We start from the raw sequence: 14,166 nt of genomic DNA, 5'->3' as shown, positions 1-14,166 counted from the left end.
AACAGATGAGTGTCAACTGTTTGAACACAAACCGGAATTTCCTGCCTGGTGTAGAATATTACTGGAAACAAATATAATGTGAACATTTTATTAAGGGATAGAACATTTATTTAAGGGGTGAGGAGTTAAATACAAATCAATTGATGGTTATTGGACATCCCTCACTAAATTTTTTTTTTTTTTTCAGTATTCATTTTATTGTCCATGTGACAGTATTATGTAAGCTTTTATTTCAAAGACATTCCAATTAAATACGTGAACAATTTATCCTTAGATAATTATTTTCTCTAAAGAAACGTATTTAGCGTTTGCACCTTTTGGGGGGGGGGGTGTTAAATTTACTGAGACCCAATAAAGTGTGAACATTTTTTTAAGGAATAGAACATTTATTGGGGGGGGGGGGGTATTGGCCAATGTTGTGTAACCAAGCTACAAAATTCTCTATACTAATTTGTCACATAAATACATTAAATTTGTGTGTCTATTACAATCATTTCACTAACTAGCCTTGGATTTTGGAGTTGAGGGGATACACATCTTCAAGGCAAACTTTCACACAATTGACTGATTTTCAAAGGTGCCAAGGCAAACTTGGACATTGGGAAAATTGGCTTTAATGCCTCATGAAGTTCAAGCCATGATTGTATACATAGTTTTTGTCTTCTTTTTCTAGCTACAATGTTTTTGGCTGTGTAGAAATAATAGTTACAAACCATATTCTGCTTTTTTATGATTCTCTTAAAAAAAAAAAAAAAAAAAAAAATCTGTCACACTGAAGCGACACAGTCTTCTCCATGAATGGAAACCCCCCCCCCTCCCCATATCAGTAAGAGAATAACTCTCATATTGTAAATCCGAAAGCAGGAGCGTAGTTTTTTATCATCAAGCATTACATTTTAAACATTGTTTGTACCATAAACCTTTGATCTTATACAAACCATATTTCACAGTAAAACCAAGTAAACTCTTAAACCCTGGACCACACTGGTTGGGTGTCATTAAAACATAAGTGAACTCAGAGCAAAGAATCGAGTTTTGAACTTATCATTTTTTTTTGCAAATTCTATTTTCATTGAAGCACTATTTTAATGTTAAAGGGCGGCAGTCGTTGTGTCGCGACTGTTCGATATGGGACTCATAGCGACGTATACAACGTGTGTAAAATACTTTGTTTATTTACATGAAATTCGAACATGCGCTGCACGACGAATACCAGGCTTTAATTTCAAAATCAAAATATACAAATTGACAACAGTGGCATATCGATTTTGAACATTTTTAACTCACTACCATATTTGCTCGATGTAAATTACAGAGGTGTTTATATGAGCAAAATATAACATAATATTTCAATAATTCAGCATACAACAAATGAGATTTTTGTTTTGTATATGCAAATACAGTATATGTAAGTTCATTGTGGTTAAAAGAAAAACAAGAACAAGAAATTGAAAACTTGTTTTTCCCTATCCAAGAATGTCAACTGGTTTATACTTATCGTGCTCTCAAAGCTCACCTCATGGTGCACTGTACATTCTTGTCTTTGTCAAGTGAGATTGATTTATTTTCTCTGGAAACTACATTTCATGAAATATCTTTTAAATTTATTCAACTTTCCCAAGTGATTGGAATTTCAGCAAACAGATACATAACTCATACAGCGTAAATAAATGCAATATAGTTTATACTAAACACTGCTGTCGTGTGTTCATACTTTCTGTAAATTGTGAATTCATTGAATTCAGTTACAATTTATGATAGTTTGTGAGTTATATTTTGACCATCATTGTGCGGGTCAATCTCCAAAACATACTTAGATTTTGTCAAATATTTAGATTTCTGTAGATCTATCTGAAAACCAAACAGCTTGAATTGAACACTTCTATAAACCGAACACCTTTATCAACCAAACACTTCTATAAACTGAACACTTCTATAAACCAAACAAACATCTTTATAAACCAAACGCTTCTATAAACTGAACACTTCAATAAACCGAACACCTTTATAAAATAAACACTTCTATAAACCGAACACCTTTATAAAATAATTACTTCTATAAACCGAACACCTTTATAAAATAATTACTTCTATAAACCGACCACCTCTACAGGTCTCGTTATAATGTGCAGGAAACACTTGAATGATATGGTGTAACAGAAGATAGCTAGGTGCATTTATGATTTATGAAGGAAAGTCAGTAGTGTGTGACCAAGGAAGTATACACTGGGGGTCAAATGCTATTCAAAGGGCAAGCGTCTTCAAGCACAGGAAATTACTTTTCAAGTTGTTTTAGTTCAGGATATGCTGATTAAATTGCCTGGGACAGCATTCAATAAGAAAAAGACGAGTACACATAATAGGCTCGAAACATCCGCAGCCTCCTCTGTTTAAATTTGATAACAGTTCTTTTATTTTTCCTTCTGTATTTTTTCGTCGTGTACCACATCAGAGGTTCAAATATGAAGACTGTTATATTTCATGGGGGAAAAAAAAAAACTCTTACAGCAGCAGACAGTAACGGTCTATTGTGGTACCATTATTTTTGGAGGGATTTTTTGGTGTAACTTGTAGATTATTTTTGCTATGGAATGTTAATTAACCAAACCTCAACATTAAACCACAGTTGCAGCAACTTTCAACATAATTTTTCTATAACACATAGATGTACTTTTTTAAAAAAAAATCATTTCAAAAGACAACAATCAGTCAATCTCACATCATAGGTCATTGACCTCTTAGAGCATGGCCATGTTTGTCGATATATGTTTTTCGATTGCTTGCTCTGACATCAATTTTGTCACACATTAACACACACATTCACAAAAATATTTTTTTATTAAAATTAATTAACATTAAAGCGACTGCCCACCCACATTAGGAACTAAATTAATTTTTAAGTTGCATGAAATATCCAAAATTATATATCAATTTCTCTATTTTTCTTATTATTAATGTACTTCTAGTGCTACCAAGGAGGTATTTTTTTTTTTGGTCAATTGAATATTAGAATCTGGGCCAAAATGGTATGTTGATGTTTTCCAGTTTTTAAAATGCTATAAAAAAGGTTACATGTGTTGAAAGAAAAAAAACAAATTTAAACCAATAAACAATATATTTGCTCAACTGCTCTATTAAATAAAATACACCCCCACTTCATCTCCAATGAAAGACCACAAAAATGAGAAATACATTTATTGTAAGCCGAATCATTAAAATATGACTTATTTTGAGGTGCGTGTCCATGGTTAAAATAAGTTAGATTTTAATGATCATATTCATAATGAAAACAAATTTTAATTTTTAAGAACTTTTAGATATATCTTCAATAGAGCAGTCATTACAGCAAATATGACATACAAAGTTAGCTGCATGTATCAGCCTGGTGTCACATTGCAACTTGTATATATTTCTGATAATTACATGCCCTCTGATAAAAGAAATACATATGCAGTAGTTTCTCATGCTAAAGTTATTGAACTTTACAATGACCCATGTGGTACTGTCATCAACATCAGCTATATAATAATTCTTAGTAAGTTTATTGATCTGTACTGTGTTTTTTGTTAGGATAAGTCACAGTACAAGTCAGCTACAAACTAAACACTATAAACTTTGGAATGTATCTGTCACCAATCACCATATAAACTATGTACATGAGGAGACATTATCAGGTTTGATACTTTGATGATATTTAAAGTGTTTGTAGAGATGGTGCATTTATTAAAATAGTCCAACTCTCCGTCAACTTAGAGGGGGTGTACCAGCATGCATTCCCACATAAACCTTCTTTACACATACATGTATATCTTACAATGGGATTCAATAATGACATTGTTATGTGTATACACACACACACACACACACAGATAACACCCACCACCAAGCGCCCCCACCCCCCCACTCCCCAAAAAATCTGTCCATACATGGCTTGTCAAATTTTGCAGGAACCCAATTTCTGAAAATACCTGAGACTAAGTGAAATATCTAACTAAAGAAAAGAAACATTAATGGTCATTATTAATCCTGCAACTGGCTACAAGAAATTACTACACAATTTTTAATAAACAAACTGTATGCGAACTTAAAAACTAAAATCTACATGCAGTTCTTCAACTTATTCAGCATACCACACTGGTTAAGAAAACCAAATAGCCCAAGGAAATGCTGAATGAATCAATTGTGAATATATAAAACACAATTCATACTATATCTCAATAATATTTTTATGTTCACTTACGTGGGGTACCAGTATTCCCAAAACTACAATAACGTTATCAGAGACAAGAGAATAGAAAGTAAGAGGGACTTCCGATATGACAACATGACCTGTGCTCCCTTGTTGAACGTTCAATACAACTCCATTATTGTACTCATCGTAAAAACATTTGTTCATTTTATAGTAAGCTTTTGTACATTTTAATAGTCATCAATATCCCTTTCACTTTTTACACTTCGTTATTGTACAATACATCGTAAAAGTCTGTTTTAAAAGCACCATGGGGATGCACACATCAAGCTGTCATTTGATAAAATTTGTACATCTACGTCCAAAAGACTATAATAATAAATTGAATGATGAGTAAGTGTGGTTTAATTTTAAGTTTTCTTATTGACTGAGTTTTACTATCTCTGTGCCATCTTCTAACCTTAATTCTCCATTTTCTGGGACATATGGTCCTCTAAGATCTTCTCCACATTCCCGCCCTCATTCGTTCTTTCAAGCTGCCACAGTCTGTTTGTTTTAATTTTTAGATATTTCTGTGCAGGTGACAGTTTTACTATTTTATTACTATTTTCACTTGCGTTTTTTTATGTTCATATTACAAATGCTGATGGCAACCTTTGCCACAACCATACATACAACTGTGTAACCTCTGTCCTATCATAATAAAGTAATTACGGCAATCTGTAATTATGCACTGTAGAATACTTTATTTTAGCTGGAATTAATTTTCACAGAATTTATCTTTAATGATTTTTGATGAGTTGAATGTAAAATAAAGAAAAAAAGGTATATACGCTGGATTTTATTTTCACTGAATCATTCCTTCAGTGAAAATAGCAAATATTAGTTGCGAGCGAAAATAAAGTATTTTACAGTATTCTATTCAGTGGGAAGTGTTCTGCAAATGATACAAAGTAGGAATGCAACAATAAGTTAATGCAAACATCAAAGCGTTTTAAATCATCTTGTGTTTCAAGTTATTTTGATAGAACAACTATGTAAAATGATAAATCAACATCAGTAGTAATATTTATATGTTGTTGGTGACCTGTGAGAAACATGTTTTATACTCAATATATCACCATGGTAATTTATGAGTTTTATTTAACATACAATTCTACCATACTCTCGCTTAACTGAAACTGCCCTAACATATCCTATCCTATCCTATCAACCATGCCATATTTGTTCTATTCAAAGCGCATTTCTAATTAAACACATATAAATCAAAAATCTCAGGATATTGAATCATTTAAATGTGTACCTCTGTAATGTACATAAGCACATATACTTCTATGAAAGGGGCACTTCCAGTTAAGCCTAATCTCACAACAAATTTACTTTCTGGATTAAAATTACAATGGATAACAAAAGATAGATTAACTTTGTAAATAACATAAACAATAGTGTCCCATGATTTTTTGGTGCAATCCCTGGGATTGGAAGTTTCCTTTTTAAGCAAATACATTAAACTACCGGTGACCCAACTCTGCCAAAACCAACTAACCATACCCTACCTACAGACTCAATCCACCTTCACCTGTTTGTATCCAGTTTTGTCATACTCTATCCTATCAACCATACCCTACTCAACAAATTTAATCCAACTCTACATACTGTAATTCAATCAATTATTCACTGGTTTTTAATTAAGTTATTTCTTCTGATGAGAGAAATTTGCCAAATTAAATCCATATGTAAAATAATTTTTGTACTTTTTGTTTCTCTGTCAAATTTGTGAATTTACCGGGTATAATCAGGTGAAATTGCTCAAAACGTTAAAATAGTCAAATTAAATTCCATTGAAAATAGATGGTTTTACAGTATGCGTGCTACCACTATTTTACAAAGTAAAGCCCTGCCCTGCTCTGCTCTACTTGATTCAACTTGTCTCTGCTCTGCTCTGCTCTGCCCTGCTCTGCCCTGCTCTGCTCTACTTGATTCAACTTGTCTCTGCTCTGCTCTGCTCTGCTCTGCTCTGCTCTGCTCTGCTCTGCTCTGCTCTGCTCTACTTGATTCAACTTGTCTCTGCTCTGCTCTGCTGTGCTGTGCTGTGCTGTGCTCTGCTCTACTTGACTCGACTTATCTCTGCTGTGCTCTCCTCTTCTCTACTTGACTCGACTTATCTCTGCTGTGCTCTACTTGGCTCTACTTGACTCGACTTATCTCTGCTATGCTCTACCCTATCCTATGTATACTGAAAATAATCCTGTTCTGCCCTACACTGCCTTCCTCTGGGTATCCTACCCTATACTACCACATCTTTCCCTACTCACATTTTTGCCACCTCCCCTGACCCTAACACGTACACCAAAACCCCAAACCACCCACTCTACTCATTAACCAATAACTGTTTATCAGCAATATCTTCTTAGAAACAGGTAACAATAGAATTGACTCATCCGCGGCCACATTGTCCACAACACTGTTTATAACAGCAACAACATTTGTTCATCCCTGAAAACAAGCATCTCTCCAAACTAGCCACACCAAGTCAGTTTATCACAGTCTAAACATTATCACAATCACTACTGATTTCCTTTATTTTTATATTACTTCCTATTTCAATCACACCTGCAATAGTAAGAATTAACTTTATAACTCTATCGCTGTCAAAGCCTAACATTGTTAAATGCGTCAATTTCCTTTACGCTATTGTATCAGTTTATGAGGTTAGACTAAGGTAGCGTGAAGCAACACCCTGTAGGTCGGTCTAACCACAAGTTACGATAAACATAAAACATGTTATTACATTTTAGGTGGAAAGTAGAAATAAAATCTCTTTGATGGTGTACCGGCATTGTAGGATTTTTATCATGGATAGCTTTTTTTTTGTAATCACTACAATATCAAGTTTTTGGTACACCATTTAATTCATTAGAAGCACAGAAGTACTTGAAAACTCAAAACTGCATTTAGAATGTTGGATCTTTATATTATGAATTATTTCAATTTTACACATAACCATTTACATAAGTGTATAATAACTAATAAAGAAAATACAGTAGTTTTAATTCACAGCTCACACAATTTTCCTTCAGCATGATTTGGGTAGTTTCAAAAATTGGAACCAAAATTTTAAATCTATGTTTTCTCAAGCTGAATTGGGTTCACCACACGTATCTGAACAGTGATTGAGTGAATCAATATTAGTTCTGTTACAAGATCAAGTAATTCACAGCTCACACAATTTTCCTTCAGCATGATTTGGATAGTTTAAAAATGAAACCAAAATTTGAAATCTATGTTTTCTCAAGCTGAATTGGGTTCACCACACGTATCTGAACAGTGATTGAGTGAATCAATATTAGTTCTGTTACAAGATTAAGTAATTCACAGCTCACACAATTTTCCTTCAGCATGATTTGGGTAGTTTCAAAAATTGGAACCAAAATTCAAAATCTATGTTTACTCAAGCTGAATTGGCTTCACCACACGTATCTGAACAGTGAATCAATATTACCGGTAGTACTGTTACAAGATCAAGTAATTTTTAATAAAATGTTGTTGTTTTTTCTAGAACCAGAAAGGTCTTCAAACCAATTGAATTGATTATTTTATGGTTTTTCTATCCTATCTGAAGTGAAACTATTTCATGGTATAAATGAAAACAATGTTATGTAAGTGGCTTTTTTCTCTTGAATTGTCACATACATGACAACACATCCATTCTTTAGGATGCCATTAATGCAAACAGCAGTCAGGTACACTCCCAAGTACATCACAAATGAAACTTTTATCAACTGGCATTCTTGAGTCTGAGATATCAGGTAGGGAGCGCTTCCTAGGTGATCTCTAACATCAGACAATGGTGTACAGTATCATTACAAGTTTGGCACTGTGACAGCATTGTGACCAGCATTGTGACGCCAAGGTGATGTTGTTAACATTTAACAGTAAGGAACATCACTGTTATGTCACCAACTTGTATACATCATTTAGCTTGGCATGTTTCCCCTGCCCTTGGATCATAATTGGATGGCTGTCAGTAACATTTACAACAACCTCTATTCAATGACATAGGAAGACCCCAAGTTAGTCAAAGTGTGCCGCTATGTTATAGAGGTAAACAGGAGTAACCTGAGGCTATTTGATTTCTATCAACTTGTTGTGGCACCAAACCAATATGTAGCTCCTGGAATGCAAATCCTAACTGCTGGGGTTGTAATAAAATGAATCAATGCCTACCCTGGAAGAGTGTGACATATCAATGAAAAAATGGGGGGGGGGGGGGGCTGAGATTCATGAATAAATTAATAAATTAATACGCCTTTGGGGAAATGTTGATTATATCTTCAGTATAAATTGTATTAGTTCTTATAGTAACACAATTACATAAATTACAGAAGTACTTATATGATCAAAATAAGTCGTATTTTAATAATACAGCATACATCAAATGCAAGTTCAGGTTCATATGTGCTTCTATATATGATTCAATGGGATACGCAATTCAAATAGAGTAAATACAGTACATGTAATCTAAGTAAACAAGAGAATCTTGGGGATAGTCAGGTTTTCAGTTTGAACATGTCAGGCCACATGAACGGACACAAGGTAAAGGCAACAATGGAATTAAGAAAAATGCTAAATTTTGTGGTAATACAAATTTCTCTGGGGTCTGCAAGTTTCACAAAAATGTTGTCTTGGTGAATGCCATAGAATCATTAAATTACTAACATTTCTAGCAGAAGTTTGAAGACAATGAGGACACAATGACAACTGTTTAGTCAACCAGCAAAAATCTATTCCCTAATTACCCAACCGTCTGGTACAAATCAAGACAATAACTAACAAGTCTCACACCATCCCAATTATTCCTCCATTCTTCCATTTATCTTGTTTTGACCTTCACTCATAACTGCAAACAAATTAAAACAATCAACCTCAATTAAAAGGTAACCATAGAAACTGATGGACAAGTGAAAAAATCCAATTTGCTGCATTCCTATATGTGACAAAAGAACTTGTTTTCTAATTTGTTTTATTTTTCATGATTCCTGTAGCTAATTAAAGGGGGGAGGGCTAAAACTCTTGACAATATTAAGACAGAACACTCATCAACTTTAGATTATTATTTTGACAGAAACAACTTTTTTTCACATTAATTGTTTCTTATTTCTACAGAAAACAAACTTTACTGATAACTATTCCAAATATGGTGAGTATATTGCACACACCTATCTGCATACTAGAGTGTTAACTGTTTTTATAACACTTGTTCTCTATCTTTCAGTACTTTATAAGGTCTATGGTAAAACCGCTATTACATATTTCTCTAAGTTGGTTACATAGGAAATAGATACTCTATTTGCGTTATTAGAAGCATCCATAAACCAAAGGTTTTATTTATTGCATCCAGTATGTAGTATACTGGGACAGTGTTCTCACCAGACATGAGACATTTGCCTCGTTTTTATATTTTTGTACTCAGGTTTATTTTTCCTAAAAATGTAAATACAAGTGACAATTTATAAATTAAAAAAAAATCAACAACTGTTTTCATAGAAAAATTCTAAACACTATAAAGGAAACAAAATACATTTTTTTGTCTCATGGATGGGAAGTCTTCTCATACTTTCTAAACTGATGGAACAATTTTGCCTCACACATTTGAAACCTGGTGAAAAAACTGCTGGTCATTGAAATATAATCTATTGTGACCAGAGAAAAAACACCTATGTTGTTTATATAAGTGCATGCACTACTAATAGAGTAAACATAGTACTCTGATTTGCATACAACTTTCAACTTAGTTGGTCAAATTTGATTTAAAATAATCAGTTAATTGGATTTTTTCCAGCCTTATTTTTTTCCCATGTTCTGAAATCTGCTCTTAATAGTACAATAATAATACATCACAGAGATAATACTATGGAAGAACTGAGAATTGGAATTTATGTTCGCTGAAGGTATAAAAAATCCCAAATCCTATCCTACTAATTTATGACAAATTCTGAATTGTGTCCAAATTCAATCCAGTGAAAATAAAGCACAGTATGACAAAACTTTGGTCAAGAATGTGAAACGAGTGACGACATGAATCACAGACACAACAATGACTTGTAGATACGATACTGGCTATTGTCTGTTTTTGTTTTGTTTTTTAAATGACCACAGTGCTAATAATGGTGCATATATGGGAGGATTCAAGCTAATTAACATTGTAATGCATTTCATGTATTGTACTGTACTTTACTAATCACAACATTCTGAGCACACACTGAATGCTTATAACTGTTCATCCCGTAACCTGGGTGCTAGGGTTCCAGACTGCAAGGTGGCCACTGGTGTCTACCTTGTACCATTTGGGTCAGAGCCAATAAATTAATGTAAACTGTTTTTAAGTAACAAGATGTACAATATTCTGTGAGTCAAGGAAAATAATGATTTCTGTTGCATCATACATGTGGATGGAACGCCTGCCATAAAAAATCGAATGACTCCATTTTTAACTTGAGTTCTTACTTTTTTATGGTGCAACGAGGAACTTTCAGATGAGAATATAGATTTGAGATATCCCTACTTCATCAAACAAATATGTATAGCACATTATTTATTAAGCGTCAGAATAACTCAAAATACTTTCACTTTCATCCAACCCCATCCCATGCAATGCTATGACCTTTGTCCTGTTTTTATGTCGCAGTGTCTTGCAGTGAACAGAAAATGATCTGTTGCACTGGTGTTCTTCCAATGGAGATACAAACCCTGTGATTTGGAACAGCTATGCTGCAAATCTTTCCATTAATGTGGTCCAGTTCAATTTCTACAAAACTACAAAACTCAAATGCTGTAGCATTGCAGTACATGTTAACAACTTTAGTTATCATGATCCACACACAATGTTCAATGTTGCTGATATCTTGGTGGAGATTTCGCAATCAATCATTGCAAAACAACCCTGTCAGCAAATAAAATAAGAATGTAGAAAGATGACTCACAGTCAACACAGTAGATTTTATTTCCACTAGGCTTTCTTCATTTACTCCTCCTACATCTCATACTATATTCTGTTTGTATTTTTGTTTATTCACTTATCAATAAATTTATTCTTTCATCTCCCACTTTGTTTTCAGAACACGCCTACTGACTACTACCTATATGTATTAATGCTATCCTGGAAATGGCAGTTTTTTCTTGATCATATTGTTCTCCCTCACCTCTGAAGTTCAAACCCTGCTTTCTGAATGAAAACTAGGTAAATTTAAAGCGGAGGAGTTGTCACCTGAGCATGCTTCAGATGGCCATTCTCACAGACTGACCGGAACAGGAAATCAGTAGAAGACAAAAGATTTTTATCTTTAACATGGGGAAAAGTTGATTAGCTTGGGGGAAAACAAAGGTGTTAATTCAGAAATTTTGTGATTGGTCTTGGCAACGTTTGGGGGGAATCGTGATGTAGCTCTGACTGTGAGAATAGCATGTTATTGTTTACAAACAAGTGTCTACCCAAGTGCCTTTGCATTGTTAGCATGCATTGTTATCGTTGCTTGAGACTCAATTCCCATGCCTACACAGGTGACGGCCCTTCCGCTTTAAACACAACTGCACACTGCATCAAAGCAAAGGTCCTTACTAGATTCAAGTGAAGATACATGCATACATCACCACTCTGGTATCCTTCCACCCCTAACAAAATAATGGTTTCAACTTGAAAAACAGATCATATGCATGTTTGTTTTCATAACAAAGTGGTTTAAGAAGTCAAACCACCTAGAAAAGATTTGGCTGTATTAGTCCTTGCATTACATCTCTTTAAAGTTACCATGTAAGCTGATAAACCAATAAACTTTGTGTTGATTGTGCCATTGGTAGGGTGGCCAGAAATTCCATCATCCCTAATAAATAAACACATGCTGCATCTCAGTCATCAACACATAATCAATTCAACTACTAAATTGTTATTAATTCAGAAATCAAGATTGACAACCATACCTGCTTATCCATGATTGTACCAGAAATTTAAATCTCGAGTATAAGATTAAGTAATCATCACAGCACAAATAAAAATGAAATATTAATTTGACAAGACCATAGGTGAAAATTATGTTTAGCCAAACTGATCATTACGTCTCTTCCTTTTTTTTCCCCATGAATTTTGACTTGACATAAATACTGAAAGAAAAGCATTCAGCAAAATTTATTTTTATAAAATACTATATTTTAGCTGGAATTACTTCATGCTCAAAAAACTTTTTGGATGTTTTGTAAGCAATTTATTTTTACTGATTTTTGACAAGTTGAATGTAAAATATATGGAAAAAAAAAAAAGTATTTTCACTGAATCATCCTGTCAGCGAAAATAAAGTATTTTACAGTAGCCACTTATCAATAAATTTCGTCTTTCATCTCCCAGTTTATTTTTAGGACATGCCTACTGACCACTATGAGTATTGATGCCTAGGCTTCGGTTTCATGAAGACATTTAAAGCAATTAATCACCTTAGTGCCCTTAGAAAAATACAGATTTTTCTGATATTTCTATATGCTAGAATCATTTTGGCAAATTTTTCCATAAATATGGTTCTCTCTCACAGTTTGGAAAGCAGGTAATCTTAAACACAACTGCATCAAAGCCTAGATTGACTTTTTTAGATTGATTTAAAAATAACAAAAGTTCAATTTCAAGTTCTCTTTCAATACAACTGTTTCATTGTATGCCTTTCCTTTGTCTTAAGAATACAGTACCAATAGACTAACTTTTAGCTGTAACTTTCAAATCTCCTAAGACAAAGGGAGTGTAAATCACACTTGAGGTACAATAAGAGGATTAGGCTGAGTATTCACACACAGGTCTCTTACCAATTGCTTCTTTCTATACTATCAAATCAACCAATACATTAGACTCTACACAGAACAAAGAGTATATTCTGTTTATTTATCACACAGATCAACAAGCCAATATGGATATTAGATCACAAAGAAAGTAGCCCCTGGAGAATCCACTCAAAATTAGAAAGCTGATTAGACCTAATCTGTTTAAATAAAATAGGGTTTTGTTTAGGCTCTTGATTTTTACTTTTTCTTTTATTTAACGTGATTTTGTTATCATTCTTTAGATATTTATTAATTTTTTTTAGTTTTTGATTGCTGTGATTGTCTTAATGTGAAATTTTCAGATCTCAATCTTGTTTAGCTTTCACAATAAATGAAAATTCAAATTTGAGTTGATCATAATCTTTGCAACATCATTATTATACTGATACACTTCATTGTATTGATATATAACAAATACGAATCAAACATTTTGTCTGTCTGTGTCACATGACTTTTTCCACAAAATTTAAACTGGATATGCTATACATTTTGTCTTACTTTGTTGTTACTACAGTAATCTGCAAATAAACCAGTTGCTGGGCTTGAACTTCAGGATTGTATGGGCAAAACATATTGAAAATGTCTTTGTCTTGTTGAAACTATGTAATGAAAATTATGGACACCAAAGCAGTCAGGTAGCGCATCTAGGTATCTTTGTGGTCTCTGTGAATTTAGAATTCAGCAGTTGCCATAATACAAGTTTTTGCAAGTGAATTTATTTTATTAACAAATCAAGTTCTTATGGCAATATGCATCATGATCACCATAATCAACTTTTTCACATTTTTTTGGTTTGAAATGACCTTCCTCGACTTTTTTCATTTTACAATTTGTCCCCACTGACTGAAACAGACTTCTAATACAGAATTCAACCACTCAAACAATAATTCTAATAATTCAGCCATGATGGTCCAAACAAGTATCTGATGTGACCAAATAATATCACAAATACCTGAAAACTCACACATACGTAGAATCCTTATGTCATCAGACGACTCTTCTTTTGATTACGTATTATCATCATGAAAACATTACAAGATAGCACTATTAATTCCAGTATCTTGGTTGCTGATTTTTGACAATCATTACAAGTTTACATTAACAACATTAAATGGTAC

At 33.4% G+C, this 14,166-nt stretch overlaps 1 long non-coding RNA gene across 1 annotated transcript; it reads left to right on the top strand.

The window, feature by feature from the left end:
- The first annotated feature begins 11,307 nt into the window (after positions 1 to 11,307).
- Positions 11,308 to 13,408, top strand: LOC146746085 (uncharacterized). The gene is made up of 2 exons (XR_014929570.1): positions 11,308 to 11,429; positions 13,121 to 13,408. It is a non-coding gene; the product is annotated as an uncharacterized LOC146746085 (long non-coding RNA).
- The last annotated feature ends 758 nt before the right edge of the window (positions 13,409 to 14,166 follow it).

Source organism: Saccoglossus kowalevskii, chromosome 5 (genome assembly GCF_978046115.1).
Source record: "Saccoglossus kowalevskii chromosome 5, keSacKowa6.1, whole genome shotgun sequence".
NCBI lineage: Eukaryota > Metazoa > Hemichordata > Enteropneusta > Harrimaniidae > Saccoglossus > Saccoglossus kowalevskii.
The sequence above is the reverse complement of the archived record's forward strand: the minus strand, read 5'-3'. Positions and strand labels throughout refer to the sequence as shown.